The 24,896-nt window shown below is 39.9% G+C and overlaps 6 non-coding genes across 6 annotated transcripts; 3 read left to right on the top strand and 3 right to left on the bottom strand.

Annotated features, from left to right (window-relative positions):
* Positions 1-3,869: 3,869 nt before the first annotated feature.
* TRNAD-GUC (transfer RNA aspartic acid (anticodon GUC)) lies at positions 3,870-3,941 on the bottom strand. The gene has a single exon. It is a non-coding gene; the product is annotated as a tRNA-Asp (tRNA).
* Positions 3,942-4,178: 237 nt separating this feature from the next.
* On the top strand, positions 4,179-4,252 carry TRNAN-GUU (transfer RNA asparagine (anticodon GUU)). The gene has a single exon. It is a non-coding gene; the product is annotated as a tRNA-Asn (tRNA).
* Positions 4,253-11,199: 6,947 nt separating this feature from the next.
* Positions 11,200-11,273, bottom strand: TRNAN-GUU (transfer RNA asparagine (anticodon GUU)). The gene has a single exon. It is a non-coding gene; the product is annotated as a tRNA-Asn (tRNA).
* A 226-nt stretch (positions 11,274-11,499) lies between these two features.
* On the top strand, positions 11,500-11,571 carry TRNAD-GUC (transfer RNA aspartic acid (anticodon GUC)). Its single transcript has one exon. It is a non-coding gene; the product is annotated as a tRNA-Asp (tRNA).
* A 12,387-nt stretch (positions 11,572-23,958) lies between these two features.
* Positions 23,959-24,032, bottom strand: TRNAN-GUU (transfer RNA asparagine (anticodon GUU)). The gene has a single exon. It is a non-coding gene; the product is annotated as a tRNA-Asn (tRNA).
* Positions 24,033-24,284: 252 nt separating this feature from the next.
* Positions 24,285-24,356, top strand: TRNAD-GUC (transfer RNA aspartic acid (anticodon GUC)). Its single transcript has one exon. It is a non-coding gene; the product is annotated as a tRNA-Asp (tRNA).
* Positions 24,357-24,896: the final 540 nt, after the last annotated feature.

The raw sequence follows: 24,896 nt of genomic DNA, 5'->3' as shown, positions 1-24,896 counted from the left end.
TCCAGCAACAGTTAGCATGTGGCTCTGTCAACATCAACTCCAAACCATAGCCGTCTCTTTACAAGGAGAAACTATTCAGAAATGGTTGTCACAGCGCCGCACATAAAGCGCGTGCACTTCACGATCCATCACAGCTGTCACAATCTTCAATGGGGCTTACAGACTAAACTCCGCGGTTTCATTGTTCTCATTGCAGCTTATGTAATAATTGATACAAAATGCTTGTCTGCACAATTGCCAACTGCATTCGGCACAGTCCCGCCAGATGAATCTTAAAAACCTGCAAATCTTCTCTAAATCCCCAGTCGGTGGATGCAGAGTGGGTCTCGGCCCACAAGTGGCCACGGCTTTACCGTGGCTCTACGACTCTGTATTCGGGAGACGGAATTGGGCTGGTCAACACAGTCGCCTGTCCTGAGAATGGTTTTCAGTGGTTTTCCATTCTCCTGCACTAAGGTGAATACCGGGACAGTTTCTAGTATAGGCCACGGCCGTCAACGCTCTCGCCTCCGCAAATCTCCTTCTCCGTTACAAATCTCCTGGCCTGAGAGACGGTGTCGCCGTCTAGGAGGCCCGCCTCCCCCTTCAAGGGAGGAATGAAAACATATAGTCCAAATCCCGCTAGAATTTCAAACTAATGTATTTATAGGAAAGGGAGCGTGGATGAACATAAACGATCACGTATTGAATGAGGTGACTACCAATATATCACAGATTGCATTAATTTCCAAATTATACAACAATAATTATACAACCGAAATGGATGGTGTAACAGTCCTGAAGAGTCATGGTTACCAAGCGAATACAGAACCTCCTATGTAGAACAATGCAGTGACGGTGCACTAGGGAAGCCTGTGCCTCCACTTTTATCAATGCCTGCCTTTGGCCTTTACATTAAAAATTAAGTTCCCAGAAGGAAATCATAATTTAATTTCGTCGGCGTCTGTCGATTATTACAAAGGTAGTAAATCGCCATCATCTTGAGTCACGAAGAAGGAGAGCCATGTTTTCCCAAGTACCTTTCTTTCAGTCCTCCTCTGTGGTTTAGTGGTTAGTGTGATACGATGCCACCCCCGGCAGCCCGGGTGCGATTCCCAGCACTGCCACGAAATTCGAAAAGTGGTACGAGGGCTGGAACGAGGTCCACTTAGTCTCGGGAGGTGAACTGAGTAGAGATGGGTTCGATTCCCACCTCAGCCATCCTGGAAGTGGTTTTCCGTGGTTTTCCACTTCTCCTCCAGGCAAATGCTGGGATGGTACCTAACTTAAGGCCACGGCCGCTTCCTTCCCTCTTCCTTGTCTATCCCTTCCAATCTTCTCATCCCACCGCATGGTCCCTGTTCAGCATAGTAGGTGAGGCCGTCTGGGTCAGGTACTGGTCATCCTTCCCAGTTGTATCCCAAGACCAAGAGTCTGAAGCTCCAGGACACTGCCCTTGAGGCGGTGAAGGTGGGATCCCTCGCTGAGTCCGAGGGAAAATCCGACCCTGGAGTGTAAACAGATAAATAATAATAATAAGAAAAATACCTTTCTTTCAATATTAGCTCTGTTGTAAATGTTTAAAATTAGAGGGAAACTTTCCAGTATTTTTTTGTAAATTTAAGTATGGATGATCAATGTTTGTTTTGTACTCGCTGTATGTTGATGATATGGGAGTTTCAGACCTCAACCAAGGATAATCCACTCAAGAAGCAAAACCAACTACACCGACAGACTAAAAACATCAAAAACGCTCCTTCTTCCCACACCACATCTCAAAACTCACATTCAAACTCGCCCCCCACATCCTTCACTTACAATACTCTGCTATAATTACCTCAAACTTAACCATCACGCCACCAGATGTAGAAATAAGACCCGCTGTAATAGGTGTGGTGGTCCCACCACCACTCCGAATGCAAGGTACCACGGGACGAGGCGAACTGCGCGAATTGCCACGACAATCACACAGCATCGTTTCCTGGCTGCCCGTATTTTAAGAAGGCAATCAAACAAAAGATTCGCAAAAACTCACATCTTAAGTCATCCACAGAAACAAACACATAATCAAACCCACCCCCAGTACTCATCCTCAGTCTACTTCAACACCAAATTCAACCCAATTCAGGGCGCCCCCTCGGTGGATCGAGTAGCCGAGACCCTGGATACTTAATCAGAATCCCCCCCCCCCAGTTAATCCCAGCCAAGAATCCTAAGAACAACCAAGAAGTTCTCACTTTCTCAAACCACAAATACGTCCTTGTTAAATAACATTTAAACACCTACAAGATGAAGCTCTGGTTTTCGGAGACGAGGCGGTGCACACACTAAATGCTGCCCATAAACGATGCTTCTTTCTAAATTTTCTAACATCCGCAGACATTTATCTATTCCAAAGAATAAGTTGCGACAATAATATACGGTGCAAGCGTTGCAAACTTCCAAACGCAACATTAAGATCGGATGTAATCTACATGGGTAACCTTACAGGCTAATCCACATCGTATAAACACATATGCTGTGCTGGTCAATCTAAATTACGTCTTGAGTCCACCGGACATCTACGCACACACAGTCACACTTTATTAAATACACTGTTCACTTATCAAAACAAAAATCTTATTCTCCTCATAACTCATCTTGGTCGTCAAAGTAGACCATAGACTTATAACATGCATAAGAATAGGCTTGGTAAATAACTAGTAGGGAATCTGGCACCTCGTTGACAGCCCTAAATGCAGATCAATGATAGATCGATTGACTGTGAATAGAACAGAATACAATAGGTCAAAGCAAGATTCCTAAAGAGAACAACTCTCTGCCGTTGACAAGGCCGTACCCGGGGCGAGGGTGTTAGTAGAGTTTAACCCCTTCTCGCGGGAATAACATGGAACTTGACCAACTTAAACAATGCATATGGTTTTTAAATTCAAGCCATTCACTCAGTACTATTGTAAAATCAAGCCTTTGGAAAATGAAACAGTTGAATTTAACCTATAAAAACTATGCCCTCTTTCAATATTTCTATATTAAAGTAGTTCATTTTTACTGAAAAAGGTAAACGTTTCTTATTTTTTTATATTGGTGAGAAATATGGACTCTTGAGTTTTCACCGCTTTTGAAGTTCTCTTTGCGAAACTTATTTTTGTGCTTCTGGGTCAGAGTTTAGCCTTATGATAATCGGCCGATCGTTGCAAGGGTTTTGCAAATGCAGTTACTTGAAGGAAATTCAAAATGATGAAATAATTTGTTTTAGTGACCACCACGAACTACTAAAAAGTAAACATGAGCGCGACAGCTATTCGGGGATATTCTCGTAGGACACTGAAAAACTGGAGACTACAAACTGCACAATTTGTTTAAAAAGCAAATACGGTACGTTGTTTGAATTTATTACGATAGACTATGGAAAATTCGTCTGGTTTCCTTTTTTTTTTTAAGAATCTGAAGCATATCTGTAAAACGATCCGCATGAACTTACAAGAGGTGTATACAATATTAAATAGAAGGAAGGATCCATCTTTCAATATTCCGTTTTTAAGTTGAACCAAATAAGTTATAACATGTTCATTTGGGACCGATTTCAACACATTTGAAGTGTCATCATCAGCCAATTAGCAAAGCAGTGCAAAAATTAAGTCATGAAGATCTGAAAACTAGTAACACAATGATCACAGACAAAAAATTAACACTATTTTGTGCCGGAGCAATTCCAGATTGATGTTCATAACATAATGATCACAGTGAAAAGAAATAGTGGTGTTCCTTTTACTCTTTACGCAAATTATATTGAAACAATATTGTAGTGAGATTGGCACTTGCACGGCAAGTGCTTGTTAGCTCCAGACTTTCATTCCAGCAATGTCACAAATTTATGCTTAAAAAATGTCCTCCCCGGCGGGGAATCGAACCCCGGTCTCCCGCGTGACAGGCGGGGATACTGACCACTATACTACCGAGGACACATCTACCATAACAGACGGCAGATGCTCTTACCAACAGTACATTACGTGTTTGGTGCAGAGTGGTAGATAGTGGAGATGCTTATCTCTGGGTCTTTTCAAGGACTCATACGTTGTTATACCCTACCACCTGATCTACTTACATTTAATGTATTGTTCACAGGAAAATCTTGTTGAAACACCAAGCACGTTCAAGTCTCGGTAACGTAATATCGTAACGACCTAATGCAATCCGAAGCCTCCGTGGCGCAATCGGTTAGCGCGTTCGGCTGTTAACCGAAAGGTTGGTGGTTCGAGCCCACCCGGGGGCGCTGGAATTTTTAAACGCCAATTAATAATGATATTCTCAAATGAATTGCTCGTCGTTATGGAACGAAATCTTCAAATTAAATTGAAATAATGTTTGGGATGTTGTTTATTAGATATCAATAAAGAAGAGTGGTTTGGTCTGGAAGTAGGTTAAGAAGAGTAAAAATCCAGCACACGTTTGTCTTGCCTCTGACCACGTAAATTTCACCGTACCTCCTATACCTACTCCCACTTTCTTGCTCAGGGAGAATACGACCATCTTCTCTGCAGTACAGAAAACAGAGTATCATTCCATGAGGGTTAATACACTTCAATCATACGTAGAGGCATGACTTTTTCGCATTAACGATAAAGGCGGCAAATAATATTTTGAAGTGATTTTGAAATATCTTGACGAATCATTTGATTCTGGTTAAGAAATTAGTGATTTTTTTTTTCGCGAAATAAAGCGAAGGTCCGCCTCTGTGGTGTAGTGGTTAGCGTGATTAGCTGCCACCCCCAGAGGTCCGGGTTCGATTCCCGGCTCTGCCACGAAATCTGAAATGTGGTACGAGGGCTGGAACGGGGTCCACTCAGCCTCGGGAGGACAACTGAGTAGAGGTGGGTTCGATTCCCACCTCAACCATCCTCGAAGTGGTTTTCCGTGGTTTCCCACTTCACCTCCAGGCGAATGCCGAGATGGTACCTAACTTAAGGCCACGGCCGCTTCCTTCCCTCATCCTTGCCTATCCCTTCCACTCTTCCCATCACCCTACAAGGCCCCTGTTCACCATAGCAGGTGAGGCTGCCTGGGCGAGGTACTGGTCATACTCCCCAGTTGTATCCCCCGACCAAGAGTCTGAAGCTCCAGGACACTGCCCTTGAGGCGGTAGAGGTGGGTTCCCTCGCTGAGTCCGAGGGAAAAGCCGAACCTGGAGGGTAAACAGATGATGATGATGATGAAATAAAGCGAAAAGGCTAGTTTAAATGAAATTTACTTATTTTACAAGTATTTTTCATTACGCTACGGCTTTATCGATATCGTATCGATATAAAGAAATGTGGTTACGGACATGCAGTACATGCTATTATTCTGTGCATGCCTTGTATTGTGATAATAGGCGCTATTTACCATTCTGTATACTCCATGCTTCTCTCTCAGCGATACCCCGTCAGAACACCGCTACGTTAATGTGCGACAAGCGACAGGGAATGACCGGGATTTGAAGGAATCCTGTTTTAAATGGATGGCGCTGAAAAGTGATATTGATTATTTTGATGTTGAAACACGTATTCTGTATCTGAAATCTAAGTCTAAATCCTTTCAAATGGATGATGTGAAATATTTTGACCAGTTTTGCGATTTGAAACATGTCCTGATTGAGAGCAGTAATGATCCTGAATTTAACAAGTTACCTTGTAGCTAGAAAGGGCGAAGTAGTTCAGTTCACGTAAGTCAGTTGATTGTAGTTCAGAATACTTTCCTTTTTCCTGTACCAGGGCACAGTGCAAATGTAGAAATTGATCTCAGTACAATGGACTGATAATAGGAACTATTTCAAAGTAGATTCTGTGAAAATCCTCTTAATGTTTCAATATAATCGAAAGTAAAGCCAAAACTCCTGAAGGCAACTGAATCTTCAGAAAAGTGCCAGCATGACGTGTAAATAAATTTCATTGTTTAAATTTTGTAAGAATTCACTGTATAATATGGAAATTTGGTTTACGTATGTGAAAATTAGAATATGCAGTATGTCCAAATTTAGACTCTCTATGGAGGATTGTGTGCCCTCTTTTTTCCGGTATTGTCCTTCTTTTTAAATAGTTTTGTCCTCTTTCTTCATCTGTTTGCATCTGGTCACCTTAAACTAAGCTCACCTGCGTAAATGGAGTTACAATCAACAAACATAACAGTTCAACAACTCATTCAAGATATCCCATAATTGGCAACAGGTAACAGCACGTCACAAGTAGTACTGTCGGTCACTTGCAGTTGACAATAGACAAATGTTAGTGGACAGATTCGTGCGTGTACACAGCATCCAACTTCCCAGGGCGTGTTACTACTGGTGATTCATCGAACTTCCACGGTGTTTTGTTTACTGTCGGCAATTACCTCAGAATTCTCAATTAGCCTACTCCTAGATTGTAGATTCAGGATAGTAAAATACATTTACACAAAATAGACGGGGTTGTCCATATTTCTGTTATCACAAAACACAGCAGAAAAGGGAATAGAACTTTCGCAATAGAATAATAACTACAAATATACAATGATAATTTGGCAATTGTACCGGGAGGAACACCCACCCCGTTCATTTAAATGAAGCGCCTTGGAAAATGCCATCTTAAAACTAAAACTCGCAACTACTAGCGCAAGAAGTTTGAACCTTTCTCTACAGATGTTCTACCAAAAAACTTATGTTATGCCCTCTGCTGTGAAGAGGAACTATTAAGATTGCAAAGTAATTTGTTATTTTAAGGTTTCCTAAACTGAGTTGGTTATTCCTTGTTTTTGGTATGTTAAGTTTACAACACTTCAAGCTCGTTCCGCCAAAGTAAGATGTGGGCCAATAGGATATTTTGTATATGTATTTTTCCACCAATCACATATATCTTGTATCTATTTAATAATAATGGAAATTGGGGGTGTGTCGGGCCTAAGCCCAGAGTTTTCTGGATCTTTCCTCTCGGGTATAAAAGCTGGAACATTTTTCGACCAGGTGGTCTTATTCATCGCTCCAGCCTAGTGTGTGTGTTTATAAAGGTGGCGGGGAGCCTCGTCCATCGCAGAGAAATCCATCAGTTCAAGCTAATAGCAGCCCTATCTAAGTGATAGTCTTTGAAAGCTAGCTCGAGAGGAAGATTTCCAATCTTTAATAATGTAACTTTAATTTTCTAAAATATAACTTTCAAACAAGTCAAGTGAACTTAGCTGAAATCAGGGAATAATAATAATGGCGTGTGGCTTCCGAAGAGGCCGAGTGCAGGTCTTTCGAGTTGACGCCGTATAGGTGACCTGCGCGACTATGAGAATGGGGCCCTACCTGTGATGAATTCTAATGCTGAAGACGGCACACACACCCAGCCCCCGAGCCATTGGAATTAACCAATGAAGGTTAAAATCCCCGACCCGACCGGGAATAGAATCCGGAACCCTCTAGACCAAAGGCCAGCACGCTAACCATTTAGCCATGGAGCCGGACATCAGGGAATAGAGAGTGCGATACCCTCTCGCGTTCCCTATCTACTTGATATCGAGGTGACTTTGATTTTGTAAACTTTTCAGTTTGAAATTTTTGTAATTTAAATATTCTCTCCATCTAGTCACCTCGGTAGTAGAGGCTTAGCCTCTGTAACTTCGGGTGAGAAGCCCAAATAGGGTTTTAATCTTTTAATTGCAAATTTCAAGGAGTGCAAATGTTCGCCTCCATATCATTTTGATTTTTGGGCCAGTAACTTATTGTTTTCTACAAATGCTCGGTAGAATGGGTATTCGATACACCTGTGAAATAATTCAAAATCATTCTTTTATGTTAAGAGGTTAGACTGTTTAGTGTCTAAGACAGTGAATACTGTTTGAATTGTAAAATGTAGGTTGTGCCTTTGATAGGCCTGGTCCTTTGTGTAACTATGTTTCCAAGTGTAACATTTTAATAAAGCAAAGACGCTCCTCCTATGTAAAGGTTAAGTGGTGCATTAGGAAGGCTGATGTGGTATAATGTTTGGAAAGTAGCCTCCTAGATAATTTTGTGGAGCAAAAGATGTTCTTAAAACATTATATATTTTGAATACTCTGTCTCCTTGTGAAGTAAAAGAAATTGGGAGGTTCGTCTCCTTGACTGGTTTTGAATGGAGCCACAGTGCTCATGGAGAATGTATAATTAGGGAGCTTCAATCAAGCTCAAGGTTGTTAATTAATTGTTATTGGATATTCTAAAATTGTTACCCTTTCTTATGAACTTTTGTACCTGAATTATAAAGTTTGTCTTTGAAAAACCAAAAGATAACCGAGAAAAGAAATATAACACTATTTTTTTAAAGTTGTAATTAATCTCTTGATTATCTTAGATATACCCTTACATGCCCGCACCTTCTTTCATCTCTGTGCACCACGGTATCCACGTAACAACAATAATAGGGTTTCCTACAGGAAATAACGACAAAATTTGTCAATTTATAATATCCGGTTGTACGCATGTGATAAATTACACTGATATTAATGAACTATATGGGCATTTTAGCACATATTTCAACAAATTGTCATCCTTTCATTTATTGCACGTTATATGTTAAAGGCTTCGATTTAAAACAACGGATGTTCAAAATATTTAAACCTCATGATTTGTAAAATATAGTCATTGCCAATTTGCTAACATTCTTTGAGCGAAAGTGAAAACGAATTATATTTTCAGATATAGTTCATCAGTGTTACTTTGAATCACTTTGTTTCATTTAGGCAATATCCATGAAGACAGACTTTCGGCGTGTAAAAGAAAAAGGAAAAAATTATGTGCGCATAGAATTTATTTTAGCAATTTCCTCGCTATAGCAAACTCTACAAAATAATTAATTCTCCTTATATCATTTACATTTATTTTCACCGACGCCCACTCTCAAGTTAACAAGGAAAATCAAAAACTTCTCTACCTTTAGCATGATAATAAAGACATGATTTTTTCACATTGTGTTCGATTTTGTGAAAAGGAAAGAAATTTTTGCTTAATTTCGCGAAATAGGGCTGACACCATCGCTTTAATTTCACTTTAATCCATTCCTAAAGTCATTCACAAAACGTGTAATTCGTGAGTTTTGTGAATTATTTATGTGAAAGATAGCTGAATGAAAATAAATAATATTGATAATCATTCATTATTCCTTACTCAATCTTGATTAGAACTATAATAGAGCCTTAATCAAGATTACATAACAAATTACCCTTTCACACTACATGATCATAGCCTTCACCCAATATGATCATAGCTTTCACCCTGCATGATCATAGCTTTCACCCTACATGCATGGTCATAGCTTTCACCCTACATTATCATAGCTTTCACCCTGTATGATCACAGCTTTCATCCTACATTATCATAGCTTTCACCCTACATGCATGATCATAGTTTTCACCCTACATGATCATAGCGTTCATCCTGTATGATCATAGCTTTCACCGTAAATGATCATAGCTTTCGCCCTACATGATCATAGCTTTCACCCTATATGATTATAGCTTTCACCCTAAATGATGTCCGACCCGTTGGCTGAATGGTCAGCGTACTGGCCTTCGGTTCAGAGGGTCCCGGGTTCGATTCCCGGCCGGGTCGGGGATTTTAACCTTCATTGGTTAATTCCAATGGCCCGGAGGCTGGGTGTTTGTGCTGTCCCCAACATCCCTGCAACTCACTCACCACACATAACACTATCCTTCACCACAATAACACGCAGTTACCTACATATGGCAGATGTCGCCCACCCTTATCAAGGGTCTGCCTTACAAGGGCTGCACTCGGTTAGAAATAGCCACACGAAATTATATTTACCCTAAATGATCATAGTTTTCACACCATATGGTCATGGCTTTCACCCTACATTATTATAGCTTTCACCCTATATGATTATAGCTTTCACCCTAAATGATCATAGTTTTCACACCATATGGTCATGGCTTTCACCCTACATTATTATAGCTTTCACCCTACATGATCATAGCTTTCACCCTACATTGTCATAACCTTCATCCTACTTTATCATAGCTTTCACCCTATATGATCATAGATTTCACCCTATATGATCATAGCTTTCACCCTACATGCATGATCATAGCTTTCACCTTACATGATCATAGCTTTCACTCTGTATGATCATAGATGTCACCCTATATGATCATAGCTTTCACCTTACATGCATGATCATAGCTTTCACCCGACATGCATGTTCATAGCTTTCACCCTATATGATCATAGCTTTCACCCTGTATGATCATAGCTTTCACCCTACATCATCATAGATTTCACCTGCATGCATGATCACCCTATACGATCTTAGCTTTCACCCTATACCATCTTAGCTTTCACCCTATAAGACCATACCTTTCACCCTACAAGACCATAGCTTTCACCCTACATGATCATACCCTATCATAGATTTCACCCTACATAATCATAGCTTTCACCCTATATGATCATAGCTTTCATCCTACATGATCATACCCTACATGATCATAGATTTCACCCTACATAATCAAAGCTTTCACCCTATATGGCAATACGATTAGGGGTTTTTATAGAGTACTAATACGAAGAGATACTTCTGTTGAAATGAGAAATCCTTTTTCTGTCTTCTGTTTCCCTTCACACACGTGATAATGGAATACAATTTCCAGATCGTTATTTTTCATGAATTTCGCTGCATCTTCGCACTTATCGCAAAATAAGTAAATTTTACTTTAAACTGGCCTTGTCGCTTTAATTCGCGAAAAGAAAATCACTAATTTTACTTTAAACTGGCCTTGTCGCTTTAATTCGCGAAAATAAAATCACTAATTTCTTAACCAGAATCAAATGATTCGTCAAGATATTTCAAAATCACTTCAAAACATTTTTTGCCGCCTTTATCGTTAATGCGAAAAAGTCATGCCTCTACGCATGGTGACTGAAGGGTATTAACCCTCATGGAATGATACTCTGTTTTCTGTACTGCAGAGAAGATGGTCTTATTCTCCCTGAGCAAGAAAATGGGAGTAGGTATAGGAGGTAAGGTGAAATTTACGTGGTCAAAGGCAAGAAAAACGTGTTTTGGATTTGACTCTTCTTACTGTAACTTACTTCCAGACCAAACCACTCTTCTTTATTGACATCTACTAAACAACATCCCAAATATTATTTCAATGTAATTTGAAGATTTCATTCCATAACGACGAGCAATTCATTTGAGAATATCATTATTAAGTGGCGTTTAAAAATTCCAGCGCCCCCGGGTGGGCTCGAACCACCAACCTTTCGGTTAACAGCCGAACGCGCTAGCCGATTGCGCCACGGAGGCTTCGCGCTGCAGTGGATCATTACGATATTACTTTAACGTGCTTGGTGTTTCATCAAGTTTTACCTGTGAACAATACGTTAAATGTAAGTAGATCAGGTGGTAGGGTATAACAACGTATGAGTCCTTGAAAAGACCCAGAGATAAGTTTCTCAACTATCTACTACTTGGCACCAAGCTCGTTATGTACTGGTGCTAACAGCATCTGCCGTCTGTCTCGCTAGACGCGTCCTCGGTAGTATAGTGGTCAGTATCCCCGCCTGTCACGCGGGAGACCGGGGTTCGATTCCCCGCCGGGGAGGACATTTTTGAAGCAGAAATATGTGATAACCACTTGCTCGCCAATCTCATTACATTTCTTTCAATATAATTTGCGTATGATACGGTATAAATTGTTCTCAGGTACACTTTTCTCAGAAACAAACGAACTTTGTTTGGATTTCTCATGTTGTCCTGAAACTATACAATAATTCAGGAACGTTTTTGAAAACTCAACAACTACAAAAAGTAAAATTTGCAGGAAACACATTTTATCGATTATCTTCCAAAAGAAAAAGTATATATTAAACTGAATATTCACTTATAATACAGCACTGAGATAAAAGTTAACTATAAAACACTTTTCAAAATAATTATTAACAACGGTAGAAAAATAGGGTGTCCACCTCTGTGGTGTAGTGGTTAGTATGATTAGCTGCCACCCCCGGAGGCCCGGGTTCGATTCTCGGCTCTGCCACGAAATTTGAAAAGCCTCGGGAGGTCAACTGAGTAGATCGGGTTTCGATTCCCACCTCAGTTGTTTTCCGTGGTTTTCCACTTCTCCTTCGGGCAAATGACGGGGTGGTACCTAACTTAAGGCCACGGCCGCTTCCTTCCCTCTTCCTTGCCCATCCTCTCCAATCTTGCCATCCCTCCACAAGGCCCCTGTTCGGCATAGCAGGTGAGGCCGTCTGGGCAAGATACTGGTCATTCTCCCCAGTTGTATCCCCCGATCCAATGTCTCAAGCACCAGGACACTGCCCTTGAGGCGGTAGAGGTGGGATCCCTCGCTGAGTCCGAGGGAAAAGCCAACCCTGGAGGGTAAGCAGATTAAGAAAGAGATTAAGAAAGAGAGAAAAATGGGGTTGAAAATTGTGGGTTTGCTGCGAAACTCAACGTCTGCAAGAACAAAAGTTTACAAAACCATTTTCAAATGTCATATATCACATGATATGTAGAACTACACATTGAGAATTAGTAGATTGGCTCGTTTCGATACTCAGCATCATTATTGTCTTCACGTCGCTCTGAGCAACTTTGCAACATTGCAGAATACAACAGTTTTGCCTCCTCGGAAGATGAATCAAAATATTTCATAAGTTTCTTAACATTTTCACTTTTCTTAACATTGACGTGATTTGATAATTTGATAGGCAATGTCTTGTCCATATTTCTGAAGTTGGCTGTACCACTTTTCAGTACCTCAACAACAACAACAACAACAACAACAACAACAACAGGATCACCAAAAGAATTTGTTTGAACTTTGCACTTTTTGATTTCACATACGTTAAAACCCGCACTTCTGTCATCTTGAAGGGTAACTTGTGTCTCTAAATCTGTCTACTTGCTGATTTCAAGTCATACACTTCCCAGTTCTCCCCAAGAACAAGACATCGCCGGTGCTGATTCAGTATCGAGACGGGACTGATATAGTTTCCACTTTTCTCAGTTTCTCTCAATATTGTCTGCCTCTGTGGTCCGGGTTCATTCAATTCCCGGCTCCACCACGAAATTTAAAAAGTGGTAGGAAGGCTGTAACGGGGTCCACTCAGCACTCAGAGGAGGGTTGGATTCCCACCTCAGGCATCCTGGAAGTGGTTTTGCATGGTTTCCCACTTCCCCTCAAGGCAAATGTCGGGATGGTACCTAACTTGAGGCCACGGCCGTTTCCTTCCTTCTTACTTGTCTATCCCTTCCAATTCTCCCATCCCAACAAGGCCCCTGTTCAGCATAGAAGGTAAGGCCGCCTGGCCCAATTGTATTACCCTGACCCAAAGTCTCACACTCCAGGACATAGCCCTTGAGGCGATTGAGGTGGGATCTCTCGCAGAGTCGCAGGGAAAAACCAATCTTCGAGGGTAACCAGATTAAGAAAGAAAATTTTGCAGGATAAAATATGTTTAAAATCTATTCATCCCCACACGTCAATAAATTACAACACTTAACTGAAACATATTACAATAACATTCATATTTGTTTTATATATATACTAGCAAGATAACCGTGCTTCGCTACGGTATTACACTGAAATTTATAATTGAATGCTTATTGTTTTAGATATATAATCCGCCGAAATTCGCGATCTGACTCGTTTTCTGCGAGAATCTACCAAAATTCCCGATCTGACTGGTTTTCTATGATTTTACGGCACGTTTCCTCCCATTTTTAAATCTTCCTTTCCAGCAATCGATTTCGTACTTCCCGGGCTAGACTCAGGTATTCCTCCCGGTCAGTTGGGTTCGTAAATCTTTGCCATCTTTTCCTATAATATTTTTAATATGGATAAAATCCTTCAGGAGATCCGGCGTGGTGTCATATTGGGTGCCTTGGTGGCACTGAACCCGCGTCCGGACTGCATTCTTAGTCATTACCCGTCCAGGAGCCGTTTCCAGCGCGGTCCGCGCATTTGACGACGGTCCGGAATATTATTATTATTATTATTATTATTATTATTATTATGTGTTGCTGGAATGGCTGATGACAGGGAAAACCGGAGTATCCGGAGAAAAACCTGTCCCGCCTCCGTTTTGTCCAGCACGAATGTCACATGGAGTGACCGGGATTTGAACCACGGAACCCAGCTGTGAGCGGCCGGCGCGCTGCCGCCTGAGCAACGGAGGATCCTTATAAGTACATTAAGAACAGTAAAATCAATTGGTCTCACCTCCTTTTACACCCCATTGCCGTTAGTTTTTACTGCCAATCCCCCCCCCCCCAAAAAAAAATTAAAAGAAAGCGTGCTTCTTTATGTTTAAGGGAGATTCCAAACACCAATGTTCACGTCTATTACCTTCAGTTTTGAGATATAAGTATCCCCATAAATATAATTTACTTTTGTCATTTCATTTCAAACTACTCCCCCCTCCCCCTAAGTGAATTTTCCCGCAAAACATACTTGTTTCTTTAATAGTAAAGGATCATCTAAATACCAATTATCACGACTATAACTTCTTCACTTTTTGATTTATGTGTCCTCATGAAAAGAATTCAACTCCTTTACACTTTCCCCCCAAAACGCGTTTTTCTTTGTTTTTAAAGGAGATCCAAATACGAATTTTCACGTCTGTAACAAATTTAGTTTCTATTAGATGTATATATTCTCATACAATTAAAGTCAATTAATTTTTCAATTCTCTCACACCCCTCCCCCACGCCCCTTCATTGGATTTTCCGAGAATACGTGTTTCTTTACTTTTAAAGCAGATTGCAAATATCAAATTTCACGTCTGTAACAACTTCATTTTTAAGATATCAGTAGCCTAATTAAAAGAATTCAACATCATTTTCAGTCACTTTCACCCCCCTCCACCCAAGTGGTATTTCCGAAATCTAAAAATACACGTCTCTTTATGTTCAATAGAGATAAAAATACCATTTTTCACTTCTGTAACATGTTAAGTTTTTTAGATATACTGTAAAAATTCTCATTTTAAAATTTCACCCCTTTTGGGTTCCCCTTAAGTGGAGTTCCCGAAAATTAATCACCTATATTTCTTTACATTTACAGGAGATTCCAAATACCCACTTCTTACGTCTATAACATTTTACGTTTCTCAGATATTCTGTAGATATAGTCTTTAAAAAAATTCACCCCAATTTGTCACTTCTGTTTAACCGCCATTAATAGGATTTTCCAAAAACTAAAAAATACGTGTTTCTTTATTTTTAAAGGAGATCCCATATACAAATTTTCAGTTCTGTAATATCTTCCGTTTCTGAGATATATGTATCCTCATTAAAGGCATTCAACCCATTTTTCACCCTTTTACACCCCTCCTATTGGGATTTACAGGAAACAAAAAAATAAATGTTCCTTTATTTTTAGAGGAGATTCTAACTACCAATTTTTACATCTGTAAATTTCAAAGTTTTAAGATGTAGACACATTCATTTTAAAAAGTTCACCCCCCTTTTCACCCCCCAATATTTGGATTTTCCAAAAACGAAAAAATACCTGTTTCTTTATTTTTAAAGTAGATCCCAAATACCAATTTTCAGGTCTGTAATATCTTCAGGTTCTGAAATATAAGTAACCTCATTAAAGGCATTCAACCCATTATTCACCCTTTTACACCCTTCCTATTGGGATTTTCCGGAAACAAAAGAATACGTGTTTCTTTATTTTTGAAAGAGATTCTAAATACCAATTTTTACATCTATAAACTTTAAAATTTTTGACATATAGATACACTCATTTTAAAAAATCACCCGCTTTTCACCCCCCAATTAATTGGATTTTCCAAAAACAAAAAATAAGTGTTTCTTTATTTTTAAAGAAGATCCCCAAACACCAATTTTCAGGTCTGTAATATCTTCAGGTACTGAAATATAAGTAGACTCATTAAAGGCATTCGACACTTTTTCAACCTTTTCCACCCTTCCTATTTGGATTTTCCGAAAACAAAATATACGTGTTTATTTTTAAAGGAGATTCTAAATACCAATTTTCACATCTATAAGCTTTAAAAGTTTTGAGATATAGATACACTCATTTTAAAATTATACCCCCTTTTCACCCCCCCTTAAATGGATTTTCCAGAAACAAAAAATACGTGTTTCTTTATTTTTAAAGGAGATCCCAAACACCAATTTTCAGGTCTGTAATATCATCAGTTTCTGAAATATAAGTTGCCTCATTATAGGCATTCAACCCCTTTTTCACCCCTTTTCACCCCTCCTATTGCGATTTTCCGAAAACAAAAAAATACGTGTTTCTTTATGTTTAATGAAGTTTCTAAATACCAATTTTTACATCTGCAAACTTTAAATGTTTGGAGATACAGATTCACTCATTTTAAAAATTCACCATCTTTTCACCCTCCCATTAATTGGATTTTCCTAAAACAAAAAAATACGTGTTTCTTTATTTTTAAAAGAGATCAAAAGTGCCAATTTTCAGGTCTGTAATATCTTCAGTTTCTGAGATATAAGTACTGGTATCCTGATTAAGGGCATTCAACCCATTTTCCCCATTTTCACCCCTTTTCACCCCTCCTATTGGATTTTCTGAAAACAAAAAAATACGTATTTCTTTATTTTTAAAGGGGATTCCAAATACCAATTTTTACGTCTGTAAACATTTAAGTTTTTGAGATATAGATAACCTCATTTTAAAAATTCACCCCCCCCTTTTCACCCCTTTAGAGACGGGATATCCAAAAATCCTTCCTTAGCGGGCACCTACATGTTAATATGAATGTATCCCCAAAATGTCATTTCTTTATGTCCAGTAGTTTTGGCTCGGCGATGATGAATCAGTCAGTCAGTCAGTCAGTCAGTCAGTCAGTCAGGACAAGTTATTTTATATATATAGATTTTGTAATACGTTTTCATAAAACTTGTAGGTCTGTTGTAATGTTCCAATAAGTAACTCGTGAGATCGCAATTAAACGCTCAACAGGGATTAATTAAGCAGTTATCTGGAAGTTGGACTGATGCGTTGGTGAGACTTGCGATGACCGAATGCGATTTGAGACTGACAAACTTCACTTCATTTCTTCCTTGATTTACTGCAAAGATTAGCTTTTAGAACTAAACATTTGTATCAGTTTTTGACACACCTCTTGTAAGATCATTTTTCAGATACACTTATGACTTGTCTACCATAATGTTCTTCTACATGGGCTTTTATTTCCGTCGAACTTATATTCGGATTCTTCATGACTGCTTTCACTAGCATCCTACTACTTCGAGTCGTCAGGTTGTATGGTGGGCCTGATCTTTCGCTGTTTTCAAGGGTTCTGTTTGTTTTAAATCGCCGTTGGACACTTGGGACTGTAGCACGGCTTGTATTACTACATCTGCGATTTCAGAATATGATTTATTTTGATTATGAAGCCGTACCATAACCTCTCTCTCGGCAACTGTAGTTCCCTTTAAGTCTTGCGCACCATTCAGATAACAATACCAGCTTGTACCTGTACCGGTGCTGTGCACTACTCATCGACGTCTTGTTAACAACTGCTGGGCACTGGTACAAACCAGATGTATGAATACTTCTATCGCTGGGTTAATCCAGACTAATTACCGTATTTCGTTATTATTGACGACATTTTTCCGTTTATTCATGTTGTGTCGTTTACGATGTTTTGTGATGAAGTGTCTCCGTTTATGTGTTAGTGATCTGAACTTTGTACATAAGACAATTAGAAAGTTCGTGTCGATATTAGGCTGTATGAATACTTACGTCCCCCACTGTACGTGGTGACTGAAGGACGTTATGGTGGGTTGGAGTGTGACGCTTAGGTATTTCAATTTATTCACGATTTCTAAGTATCTGTCCTTTAGTGTGAGGATATTGACCACTAGCTACTTCAGGCGGTAGGAGCTGCTAGCAACAGTGCATGACGTCCTTGGCACTGCAATTGTAAATGGTGGAGGGATCCTTCCTTCTCAGTGTCTTTCAAAGTAACTTTCCTCATACCCTACCACCAGATCTACTAACATTTAAGGTAAAGTTCAATGGGAGACCTTTATGAAATGCTAAGCTATATTTTCTAAAGAAAAAGAGAATCAAGTTATACTTATATTAATTGAACGGAATGTAATTTTAACCCAATTCATGTGGCAGCTATCGATTGTAATATTTATTGATCTGTCTTTCTTTCTTTCTTTTTTCTTAATCCATTTACCCTCCAGGGTTGGCTTTTCCCTCGGACTTAGCGAGGGATCCCACCTCTACCGCCTCAAGGGCGGTGTCCTGGAGCTTCAGACTCTGGGTCGGGGGATACAACTGGGGAGGATGGCCAGTACCTCGCCCAGGCTGCTTCACCTGCTATGCTGAACAGGGGCCTTGCGGGGGGATGGAAGATTGGAAAGGATAGACAAGGAAGAGGGAAGGAGGTGGCCCTAGCCTTATTTTAGGTGCCAACCCGGCATTTGCCTGGAGGAGATGTGGGAAACCACCGAAAACCAATTCCAGGATGGCTGGAGGTGGGAATCGAACCCACCTCTACTCAGTTGACCTCAGGAGGCCGAGTGGACCCTGTTCCAGCCTCGTACCACTTTTCAAATTTCGTGGCAGAGCCGGAAATCGAACCCGGGCCTCCGGAGGTGGCATACTAACCACTACACCACAGAGGCGGATCTCGTCGAACACAATTTTTAATAAAACAAGAAAGTCGCGAGTAGGGAAATAAAGGACATTGTTAAACACAAAATGACATGTTTCATCCAATGAAGTGCCACAGAAAATGTTTCAATTGTTCATAATATGAGTTGTGTTCGACCGACTGAAATTATTTGTTTTGACATTCTCTCCTTTAATAAAAATGACAATGCTTTTCATCCGATATATTTACGAGTTTCGACAGAAATAACACAGTAATGTACGGTGACAAAACCTCATTAAACCAGCACGGTCAGATTTAGCAAAGCCCATTTGAATTCGCCCACGAAGCGGTAGCGGTGCGAGATATCGAATTTATTTTCAAATGATTTATCAGTATGACCAACCCTGTAACGCTCAGCTCATGTCCCCGACTCTCGCTGTTTCCGATCATCTTGTGTATCCATGTGCATTTGCACAGATCTCTCCTCGCCCCAAAACAGTATCTGTCTGCCCGCTATCCCATTCGTTCCGGTACCGTAAAAATATACAGGACGGGCGGGATCGGGACGGGAAATAGGCGGTGTAGCGGTGGGCTGACCAGGGGCATGTTCCACGAACGAACTTTGCAACTTTTCACTTTTCAATTCTTACAAAGTGCAGTCTTTCTGTTCCACCACGAACTAGGCTGTACGTTTCAATTTCTTCGCAAAGTGAAAAGTATTTGCGAATGAGTGATTCGATCGAGTTTATTCCATGAGCAAACTGTATAGGCCTAATACTCTACAATTTTAATGCTTTACTTTTCGCGGCGAACTTGACGGTATAATTGTCGTACCGTTAAAGTTTTTATCATGGGAAAGAAAGGTTATTACAAGAAGCTGGCTGTGCTGGAAGTTGTCAAGGAGAAACGGACATTCTTTTTGGCAACTTGAAAAATAACCTCTCAAATGTTAACGAGAGTACCGTCAACACATCCTCATACAGAAGGAAATTCACCCTTCATTAGAAATCCCGTCGCTATATTAACTGGAGTATCAGGCCAACGTACTGTTAGGAAATATTACATTTACTATAAAATCTACGACGTTGGTAACAGTTCTGCAAATAATTATTGATTTTGATGTCCCATGCCTGGCTGCTACACCGTGCAGCTGGACACCATTTACTAACCAATGTAAGCATATAAGAATTTGTTCTTTTTCGGAAAGGAATTGACTTCTTTTTGTTGCATGTTTCAATAAATGATCGATCATTTCAAGAATATAGTCAGCCTGTGTTGGGGTAATACGAAATCACTCGCGAAATTCCATCGAAGTGAGGTTATGAAAATTTGTACGTTCTTATTAGATTCTTCATCACTGTCCTCACTTGATGCTAACAAAAGCTCACATCGTAACGTGTTTATATCACTAAACCGAATTCTATGCCGAGAAACTAATGTACATACTTGTTAATTAACAGATGAAAAGGAAATCATCTCTTTGCAAGATTTATGAAAACTTTTCACTTCATTTCTTTGCACTTTGCATTTCGGTACCAATGGAGGAACATAACAGGCTTGAAAAGTGAAAAGATTCCTAACTTTTCACTTTGCAAGCTAAATCTGAAATGTGATGGTGCAACAAAATCTGAACTGAAAAGTGCAAAATAGAAGTATTGTAAAGAAAGGAATAGAATTAATTTAATAGATATATATTTACCAGATATTGTAATAGGAGTTGAATCATTGCTGAGAAATGATATAATGGATGCAGAAATTTTTTCACGGAACTGGAGTGTGTGTTGTAGAGATAGGATAGAAATGGTGGGAGGGGGAGTATTCATTCTGGTGAAATAAGAATTTGTAAGCTACGAAAATGTTAAAGATGAGACACATGAAATTCTAGGTGTAAGGCTCATTTCTAAAGATAATAGGCAACTTGATATATTTGGAGTGTACAGACCGGGAAAGGGTAGCACTGACACGGATTCAGAATTATTTCATAAGATAATCAGCTATGTAGGAAACGACAAGGAAAGAAATGTGATTATAGCGGGAGATCTGAATTTACCAGATGTCAATTGGGAAGGAAATGCGAACGACAGGAAGCATGACCAACAAATGGCAAATAATTTAATATGGGAAGGACACCTGATTCAGAAAGTGATGGAACCAACTAGAGAGAAGAATATTCTGGATGTGGTGCTGGTAAAACCGGATGAGCTCTATAGAGAAACCGAAGTAATAGATGTTATTAGTGATCACGAAGCTGTTTTTGTGGTAATTAAAAATAAATGTGAAAAAAGGAAGAGATTAAAATTAGGACTATTAGGCAGTACCATATGGCTGATAAAGCAGGTATGAGGCAGTTTCTAAAAAGTAACTATGATCGGTGGAAAACGGTAAATAAAAATGTAAACAGACTCTGGGATGGGTTTAAATAAATTGTTGAGGAATGCGAAAACAGGTTTGTACCTTTAAGGGAGGTAAGGAATGGTAATAGAGAAATAAAGAGACTAAGAAGGTGGTGCAGACTGGAAAGAAATAGAGTTAGAAATGGCTGTGGAAGTAAGGAGAAATTGAAGGAACTTACTAGAAAATTGAATCTAGCAAAGAAGGCAGCTAAGGATAACATGATGACGAGCATAATTGGCAGTCATACAAATTTTAGTGAAAAATGGAAGGGTATGTATAGGTATTTTAAGGCAGAAACAGGTTCCAAGAAGGACATTCCAGGAATAAGTAATGAACAAGGGGAGTGTGTATGTGAGGATCTTCAAAAGGCAGAAGTATTCAGTCAGCAGTATGTAAAGATTGTTGGTTACAAGGATAATGTCCAGATAGAGGAGGAGACTAAGGCTAAAGAAGTAATAAAATTTACATATTATAACAATGATATCTACAATAAGATACAAAAGTTGAAAACTAGAAAAGCGGCTGGAATTGATCAAATTTCTGAGGATATACTAAAGACAATGGGTTGTGATAGAGTACCATGTCTGAAGTACTTGTTTGATTGTTGTTGGCATGAAGGAACTATAACAAATGAACGGAGAGTTGCTATAGTAGCTGTTGTATGTCCGGCGCTCCCTTTCTCGCTCCACCAGCCAGCTGCACGCGCGCCTGTGTATCATTCTGCTAGCTTCGACGCGCAGCCCTCAGTGCGCGTGCCTGACCATCGAGTGTACTATAAATAGGAGCTCCCGGCCTGCTCAATCGCCCACTTGCCCCGGTGTCCAGCTCCAGAATACACCCTACGTCGAGCACGGAGGCTACTCCTCTTGAAAATGTGCTTCGACCAGGTGGACTGAATTTCTGGCAGTACGAGGTTTCACCTCTGGTCACCGCTCCCTTACCTGTTTCCACTGCCTATGTTCCGTAATTCTTTTACAAGCCATTTCCATTCCCTAATTTACGCAAGCTCCCTTAGTTTCGCTAGGTGGAATTTCTTCAATCAATTGAACTTGCTTTTTAGGAATTCAGGCACTTCAACAAACAAGGACTCTCAAAGACATTTATGTTAGTGTGCCAGATAGTTTTCGACTATCAAAGCGTCAATTCACAAAGACTATCTTTTCAAGATAGAAGTGTATATAAAGACTGTAAACCTGTACATATTGTATAAAGACAGACTTTTCTCAAGATTCAATATTCCTTTTTGCTTCAAAATAAATTTCAGTTATTTGTGTAAATATCATAAAGTGAAGCAATAAAAGTTGTGTTTTGTAAACTTCAATCTTTGGTTACAACAGTAGCCCCTGTGTATAAAGGAAAGGGTGATAGGCATAAAGCTGAAAATTACAGGCCAGTAAGTTTGACATGCATTGTACGTAAGCTCTGGGAAGGCATTCTTTCTGATTATATTAGACATGTTTGTGAAATTAATAACTGGTTCGATAGAAGGCAGTTCGGTTTTAGGAAAGGTTATTCCATTGAAGCTCAACTTGTAGGATTCCAGCAAGATATAGCAGATATCTTGGATTCAGGAGGTCAAATGGACTGTATCGCGATTGACCTGTTTAAAGCATTTGATAGGGTGGATCATAGGAGACTACTGGCAAAAATGAGTGCAATTGGACTAGACAAGAGAGTGACTGAATGGGTTGTTATATTTCTAGAAAATAGATCTCAGAGATTTAGAGTAGGTGAAGCTTTATCTGACCCTGTAATAATTAAGAGGGTAATTCCTCAAGGCGGTATTATCGGACCTTTATATTTTCTTATATATATAAATGATATGAGTAAAGGAGTGGAATCAGAGGTAAGGCTTTTGCGGATGCTGTTATTCTCTATAGAGTAATAAATAAGTTACAAGATTGTGAGCAACTGCCACGTGACCTCGAAAATGTTGTGAGATGGACAGCAGGCAATAATATGTTGATAAACGGGGTTAAAAGTCAGGTTGTGAGTTTCACAAATAGGAAAAGTCCTCTCAGTTTTAATTACTGCGTTGATGGGGTGAAAGTTCCTTTTGGGGATCGTTGTAAGTATCTAGGTGTTAATATAAGGAAAGATCTTCATTGGGGTAATCACATAAATGGGATTGTAAATAAAGGGTACAGATCTCTGCGCATGGTTATGAGGGTGTTTAGGGGTTGTAGTAAGGATGTAAAGGAGAGCGCATGTAAGTCTCTGGTAAGAACCCAACTAGAGTATGGTTCCAGAGTACGGGACCCTCGCCAGGATTACCTGATTCAAGAACTTGAAAAAATCCAAAGAAAAGCAGCTCGATTTGTTCTGGGTGATTTCCGACAAAAGAGTAGCGTTGCAAAAATGTTGCAAAGTTTGGGCTGGGAAGAACTGAGAGAAAGAAGGAGAGCTGCTCGACTAAGTGGTGTGTTCCGACCTGTCAGTGGAGAGATGGCGTGGAATGACATTAGTAGACGAATAGGTTTGAGTGGCGTTTATAAAAGTAGGAAAGATCACAATATGAAGATAAAGTTGGAATTCAAGAGGAAAAACTGGGGCAAATATTCATTTATAGGAAGGGGAGTTAGGGATTGGAATAACCTACCAAGGGAGATGTTCAATAAATTTCCAATTTCTTTGAAATCATTTAGGAAAAGGCTAGGAAAACAGCAGACAGGGAATCTGCCACCTGGGCGACTGCCCTATATGCAGATCAGTATTGATTGATTGATTGATTGATAGATAAAAGTTGCGAAGTTCGTTCGTGGAACAGGCCACAGGAAGCACAGCCTATAAGCTTCACAAGACAGAACGGAATGCGTATGAAGCAGGCAGGATGAAAAGCGAAAATGGGACGGATTTGTATAGCTCTACTTCTTCTCCAAAGTTTGGGATTTGCCTATATATGTCTTATAGAAGCATTTTATTTTACGGCCTTTCCGCTTATATTAACTGCCATATTTTTATGAGACACTCCAAAATAGTACCGCCCCCGGGTGGGCTCGAACCACCAACCTTTCGGTTAACAGCCGAACGCGCTAGCCGATTGCGCCACGGAGGCTGCGCGTTAGGTGCTAGTCTGATCTATTACGAACGAGACTGATGTTAAATACTGCTTTCCCGTTGAACATTACACTAGATGTAAGCCGATGACCTTCGATGTTAGGCCCCTTAAAACAACAAGCATCATCATCAGCAGCACATATGGTGATTGAGTATACGGAGAATATTACTCCTCCGCCTATCAGCAACTTCGTTGTCAAAGATGTCATGCGCTATTCTAAAGAGCCCTGCAGCTCCGTTTCCCATCGTATCCTCGGTAGTGTAGTGGTCAGTATCCCCGCCTGTCACGCGGGAGACCGGGGTTCGATTCCCCGCCGGGGTGGACATTTTTGAAACTTTGATCATCAATAAGTGAAATGAAAAGTGAAAATTCAAAGCCACATGCAATGACTGCTTGAGAGCTAGTGCAAATACACTTTCTTCAATATTAACCTTCCACCATACTGAGCACACCATTTTTATCTCAAAAGAGGGTGTACACTTTGTTCATTTCCTCAACATCAGTATAACCCGACTTCTTCTTTCCTGGTCATAAAATACTCCCGAGTTCAGAGTCGACTCGTGTGATTACAGTGCGGCCAGCAAGCCAATACCTCTCGGTGTAGCGGAGTTCGTACGCAATTGTCCCTCCTGATAAGTGGTATATTAACTATTCCTGTATGAAGAGGAAAACGCCAGATATAATTCTTTAGGCTTCTCAATTATCTGGAAATAATACTAATAATAATAATGTTATCAGTTGTACATCCCACTAATTACTTCTACGGTTTTTCGAAGGCGCCGGGATACCGGAATTGTGTCAAGGAGGAGTTCTTTTACGTTTCATTAAACCTACCGACACGAGGGGGCGTAATTGAGCCGA

The sequence above is a fragment of the Anabrus simplex genome, chromosome 3 (assembly GCF_040414725.1).
Source record: "Anabrus simplex isolate iqAnaSimp1 chromosome 3, ASM4041472v1, whole genome shotgun sequence".
NCBI lineage: Eukaryota > Metazoa > Arthropoda > Insecta > Orthoptera > Tettigoniidae > Anabrus > Anabrus simplex.
This window is presented reverse-complemented; position numbering and strand designations above follow the sequence as displayed.